This window comes from Trachurus trachurus (assembly GCF_905171665.1).
Source record: "Trachurus trachurus genome assembly, chromosome: 16".
NCBI lineage: Eukaryota > Metazoa > Chordata > Actinopteri > Carangiformes > Carangidae > Trachurus > Trachurus trachurus.
Window position 1 is genome coordinate 24,550,073 of NC_139902.1, and position 7,048 is coordinate 24,557,120.

Genomic DNA, 7,048 nt, shown 5'->3' on the forward strand with positions numbered 1-7,048 from the left:
TGGACTTTTACCATTTGTTTTGACAGAATGCAAGACTACTTTAATAGACGGCACAAATGCACCATACACCAAGTCAATGGGAAGATGCGAGTGGGCGCAATATTCCAAAGTGGCAGCATGTACTGAGGCGAAGACAGTGATTGCTTTAGTGGAAAATGTTTCAACCTGAGCGAAAAAATTTGAACTTATCCCGAGGCTTTATGAATCCGCTTCATAAAAAATGGGAGGAAGAGATAGAGAGAGAGTGGAGTGAAATAACAGGAAGAAGAGAGGTTTCTTATAAGTGCTGGAGTCAGATAATAACACACACACACCACACACGAGCACATGGTTTGTGCATCTCCTTCCAGCCAACTTGAGCTACATTGGTACAACACAGATTGCATTCATAGTCGCTTCACTCCCTGTCTGAACACATCATTTAGTCTGACCTGGGCATTTCAGACACGCCGCCTGGGTCTCAATCTGAATAACTACAGGAAGATATTTCTCAAAATGTTCCTTATAGTGAAGATCTATGTCTCAATGAGACAATAGAAATACTATATGGCTCATCTGTGGTCTGATATTACCACAAGATAAATTCCTGTTTTATATACTTAGCTCTTTATATGAATGTTCAAGATGGCAATAGCCACACCAACAGCTGCGGTGAGTACTCCCATGAGACATGCAGAGACGACATGAGTCTGTAGATTGGACCATTTGTCTTAGCCGTGAGTGCTGACAGATTGCCGTGTCGTTAACATCCCCCTCTCCATCTCTTCCTGTTCCCAATTCTATCCATCCCTCATTTAGATCCTCCCTGAAGCGGCAGTAGAGCAGTCCATATAGCTGTCATCTCATTCATGGGAGACAAGTGAATGATCAGTCTTTGCTTAAAAGTTAGAGGATCGCGATTTCGGAGCAAAAGTCTGCAGGATGTGGTGTGTTGCATGGCGCCATCAGTCATTGCCTTCCTCTTAAGAAGGCATTTTTTGATTTCTTCATAATTTGAACATATATATATATATATATATATATATATATATATATATATATATATATATATATATATATATATATATATATATATATATATATTTTTTTTTTTTTTTTTTTTTTTTTTTTTTTTTTTAATGCGTAGAGACTATCTGTAAAGAAACACTGTGTTCAATTTGAATCAGGGTTTTCTAGATTGCAAGCACACACACTTTGCATTTCCCCAAGGAGTGAGGATTAGCAGCAACAGGAAACTTAACTGCTTATTTTTCCATAATACATGCTGAACATAACCGCTGATAAGCATTTTACCCCCCACCCCACCCCTGAACAGCAAAAAGCTCCTCCATCTCCAGACTCACAAAAAGCAGCAGCCGATTCATCTTCCCCCGGGCTGGAGGAGATATCAAGCTGCAGCAGCGGCAGAAACAGCATCCTAACACCCCACGTCCAGCAGGGCTTCCATCTCCTCTGTCAGCTGTCAGCTCAAAATGTCCTCTACCTGTCAGGCGGGAGCTTTCAACTCAGTCCGGGTCTGTCCGCCCAACTACCTCAGCACTTTCTTTTCAAACTCTGAAAATTAGGTTTTTATGTTGTGAGTGAAAATCAAAATCCGCTGTGTATTCTGCAACGTAAACAACAGAATAACCCCGGACGGATTTGACAAGTTTCAATGTCACAAACTATTTTCACTTTCAGACTAGCCACTCGAGATAGTAAGCAGTTTTCTGTCTGTCATTGCACTGTCACAAGCATTGTAAGCTCCAGTGATGATCTCTGGGTATCTGTTTTGAGTTGTTTCTGCCCTGTACTCTCTGAGGCTGCTCTGTCACTCTTCACCAGGGGCAGGTTGACTCTGTGGCCTGTGTCTGCTTGAAGGCTCCGGTATGGGTTTGCTCTAAGGTTGTCACTGAGATTTGTTGGGACTAATGGACAAACTAATGAGCCCCCGAAGGCCCCACTGATATACCCCATGGTCTTGTTAGATGGGAGAGTTGCAGAGGGAGAGAAAGACTGAGATACGGGCGTAGGTGGTGGGGTAGTTGTTAAAGTTATGGGGAAGCTAGAGGGGAAGTTTGAAATTAAGACAGCAGTGAAACAAGACTTGGAGTCTACAGAAATGCTGGTGGCTCTGAAGCTACTGTACTGTACTTATTATCTAGATGATAACAGCAAAACATGCCTTCACACTTGACACTGACTAGCGTGTTAGCATCCTAACGCTGACTATCCTAGCGCTGACTATTTAATAATTGGACAAATTACAATTTTGGGAGTTATGGGGATCTATCATCTGGAGACCATGAATGTTTTGTGCCAGTACATCTCAGTATTGTTAAAATTCCTGTTTCACAGGATGTGACCAATGGCGGTGAAACTTTTGACCTGTTGCTGGTGCAACATGAAACATTACCCTGACGTGAAGTCACATTATGTTATTTTTTCTCCAGGCAGGTTTATGGCAACCCATGGCAATGCATCCAATTGTTTCGAGACACTTCACAAAAAACAGTCTCGAAACTCACAAGGGATTTATTGCATCAGCAAGCCATTAGATTGAACTGCCCACTGCAATTTCAGTGCACGACACTTCATGTCTACTGACAAAGGTTTGTACGTAAAGGTTTAAAATAGAAAGCCAAGCGGGGAAGATTTGTAAGGTAATATATTTTCATTCTAAACCTCAGTTCAGCCATTTATTGGGGGTGTTTGGCTGTGTCCACTTCATTCATTGCAAAAGCAATGAATGAAGTGGACACAGTGAATAACTAAATGTGATGATCCAGGTGGCTGACTTGAGCAATTCTTCTCAACAGACCAGCACTTTGCAACAATATGAAAACCATCATTATTATAAAGTTTATCATGGTGTTTTTGTCTTCATTTTTTCACCTTCAGAGTTTAAAACAAGAGAAGAGCAAAGGCATCTGTGACCCCGCTCTCACAGAGCTCCAAGACTCTCTGGATAGATGACCCATTAGGGTTGGGTGACTAAAAAGGGAACTCAATCTAATGCCTCATTTCCTCTCAGAGATGAGACAAGCTTTATGGGCTTGACCTCTCCCAAAAGGATCTCTTTCGTTCTACAGTGGCCACTGTAATCTCACACATCGCTGTCTCGCTTAATCTGAAAATAATATCAAACACATTAGCAAAGGTATAAGCCTGGAAAATCCAATTTGAAATTCATAGTGTCGCATTCATAGACTTGATCATTCCATATGTATTATGTCACTTGCAGTTTTAATGGACATTTATCTCCAACAGGACAGGCACAGAGCAAGCAGGGAGGTCTGTGTGAGGAGATGCATCGAGATGTGCCTGTACCAGTCGAAGTGCTGGAGGACTGACAGGTTATTTCTCTGGTTGTGAGCTTGTCATGCCAAGTACAACATCACAATAGAAAATATTTGCTGTCAGGACAAAAACAGCTCTCCAAGATAACAATTTCTTTCTTGAATATAGTCATTCTTGAGAGCAGCAAAAGTTTAACTTTTTATAGATTTATGGCTTCAGTGTTTTTATAGCGCCATCACCAAACTATTAGATGAATTGTTAGACATTCTTCGATTGGACTTTTTTTTAACACATACATTCCTGGTTCCTAGCTGATCAATACTAATGGTTTCAGTGATCACCTGACTGAATATGCTTTACCAAGAGGTTGATGTTTGTGATTTTGATTGAAAGGTCCTCCTGACAACTTTTATATGGATTGCTATAGAAAAAAAAAACAGAAATTTGGGGTGCCATTTAGCTCAGAACTATAGTCCTCACTGCAGCCAGTCCCTGATCGAATCCCAACTCAGGTGGCCCTTTGCTGCATGTCATTCCCCCTCTCTCATGCTATACTATCAACTAAAAGGCAAAAAGCTGGGGTGTCGTGCGCCGAAGTGGGTCAGGCGCCCCATATAAAGAGGCCTCAGTCGCTCGAATCCCACATTGGGCGGCCATTTGCTGCATGTCAGTACCCATCGCTCTGCCTCCCCATTTCCTGTCCCTCTCAACTGTGCTATAAATTAAAGGGAAAATCCCCAAATATATTTAAAAAAATAAAATAAAATTGCAGACATTTGTTGTTTGTACCCGCTGTCCAATACGTAATCATGTCTCTATCAGCCTTGGCTGTTCTTTGTGTTTAACATTTATGCTAATTAGCAAATCCTAACATTTGATATCGTTAACACTGTAAACACTGCACCTGTAAAATATACAGCATATGGGCACATGTTAACACGGTTGGGTTGGGTGAGGACACTCTAACAGAGCTGCTAGCATGTTGACTCAGTGTGGTTTTATTTTTATACTCTTAGTGTGACTTTAAAATGTTTTCATAAGCCCAAGGGTATTAGACCCACACCCAACCCCCTCCCAAATCTTTCACCTTTAATTAAATTGGTTCCTCAGGTTGTATCTCTACTGTGGTATTTCCACAATTGGAGTAGCCAAACCAATGTTTGTAGATGCATATAGATTGTAACCCTCGAAAATAAAATTCACCAGGGTCCATTAAAATAATGACATGACAGTCAAATTTGGTATATAAAATATATAATGATGGGAATTATGTAGCAAGCCACAACACCGTAAATGTATTCTCATTCATGCTGGCTGCTGCTGAGAAGTGTCTACCTTTTAATCTTATATCTATTGCACACCAGCAGCACATGTAAAAGAGGAACAAGCAAAACTGTCCTCCACCATGGACAAGCAATTACTAAGGCTCAATATGGAGTAGACCTTTACCCAGACTGATATTTTTCATGAGATAACCGAACTGTCTGAAAAGGCTAATGAGCTGCACAGTGTCAACAGGCAGTGGTGTACTGGCCAAAAAAACTTTTAATTTGACACTTTCATTGTCTATCATCAAGGGGAGAAGGACAAAGACGGCCTGCAACTCCTCAGGGCTAGTGGGTGACTGTGTCTGCCGGTGTGTTCAAAACAGCAGCAGCAGCAGCAGTAGCCAGTAATGTGGAGTAGCTCCTTCTGCTCAGCAGGCTTGAAACAAATGGGTTATTTAGAGCCTACTTCATTTGCACTTGTGGAGAAAGGGCAGAAAGGAAATGAGAACCCCTTGACGGTTCAGTGTTAGATGTATTTAATTAGCCAATTCACTCTCTGCTTTGCCGTCTCAGTGGGCACAATGCGTCTTTGTATTTTTAAAAGTAATTGTCACTTGCCGCATCAGCATTCAACAGATCCAGGCATGCAGTTTGGAGGAGGAAGAACAAAAAAGTTCCTCAGGCCTCACCAAGAGCTTGTAACATAGACATACAGTCCCGACGTTACGCTGCATTGCTGGTGAGAGACAATCTGAGGAAGCGTGATGCCACGTTTGCCAACCATGAAGTGGAGGTGTCCTGCATCGCAAGCTCCAGTGAATATCAGTAATATATCAGTTTGGTTTACTCAGCTGACTGAGCTCTGCAGGCAGCTCCTCCGCTGAACACGAAATGGTCTCATCTCTCTTTACGGTAAAAACCAAAAATCTACAGTCTGTGAGCCTGCTCACAAAAACAAGTTAGTTGGTATATAGAGAAATTATGCTAAAAAAATGATAGAAAATGTTATTATAATTCTGAATATGATAATAACTCAGCTGCATAATTTCCCATAGGCCTATAGGCATTTGTAAAAACTAGGTAGGTACTAAAAACTGTGAGAATAAAGCCTTCATTGCAGTCTTGCAGCTATACTCGTCAGGAATGCCCTCAGCATTTTAGGATGTGGTCTCTCCTGTGTTAATAGGGTGACCATATTTTGATTTCCAAAAAAGAGGACAGTCAACCGCGCTAATTAGGCTATGACATGTTTACAGCAAATACATTGGCTATTGGTTTATTTTGTTACTTTTATTAGGCCCATATGACATTTAGTGCTAGGCCTAATATAGGGTGACCATATTTTGATTTCCAAAAAAGAGGACAGTCAACCTGGGGGAGGGGGGGTTGTGGTTGCACTTTAAGTTGTTGTTTCACATTGGTGTTGCAGTTTGTTTAAAACCAAAAAGAAATTAGGCTATGACATGTTTACAGCAAATGCATTGGCTATTGGTTTATTTTGTTACTTTTAGTAGGCCCATATGACATTTAGTACTAGGCCTAATATCACTTCGAATAATAGCCTAAGTGTAGCCCAAATCAACCCCAGGCTGCACTTTTGGCTGAATTTGATATCATTTCAGATTAAAAACCATAGATGGCTAAAAAAAAATCCCAGGCTAGGATGATGATCCGTGACGACAGAAAAAATTTAATTAGTTAATCCCTGTTTGGGACAATTAATGTTTGGTTCAGCTTCTCCAATGATCTTTTCATCTTTTAATCAATCCATGCTACTCCTCTGTTGATCATTGGATCACTTTACCTTGCCATTTTTAAATTTCCTGTCGTGTTGCTTGTTGGAGTTGCACTTGGACTGAAAACCAGTGAATTAGCCTACCATGGCTCTGTGTGAAGGGGTTATATACAGCCAGACGTCAGAGCCGTGCAAAAAAGGATAAGGTGTCTGTCAACTCTTTCTCTGTCGCTGCTGCAAAGTCCAAGCATATCTCCACCAGAATTTCCCCATATATACATGCTTCCCAAACATCTGTGCTGGTAAATGTTGCAGATTCTGCAGCCTGGAGCGTCTGGCAGTGGAGGAGAAAGGGTTGGAAGCGAGGATAGTAGGCCTTGCCACTCCTGCATTGAACCTGGAAGCTACAACCCTGCTACAATGCTGGATAATCCAGGGGTTTGTACTAAAACCTGAAACGCAAAATGTTGAACCGACCAAATAACAGACAAAAGTCATCCCTGGATTAAAGGGATAGTTCAACATTTTGGCAAATTGGCCCATTGCCATAATCCCTATAGTTTTAGGAGTAGGTTCGTTACCTTTAATTGTTGGAGCAGAGCCAGGAGCTGCTCAGAGCTACGCTACGGAGGCTAATGGGATTTCTTGGTTTCCCTCATCAAACTCATCAAATACACAATCCAACAACTGCAAAACGCTCTTGTGGACAAGTTGTGACCCGCACATTCACCACGCTATGAGATAATAAGGGAACGTTACCAGAAGG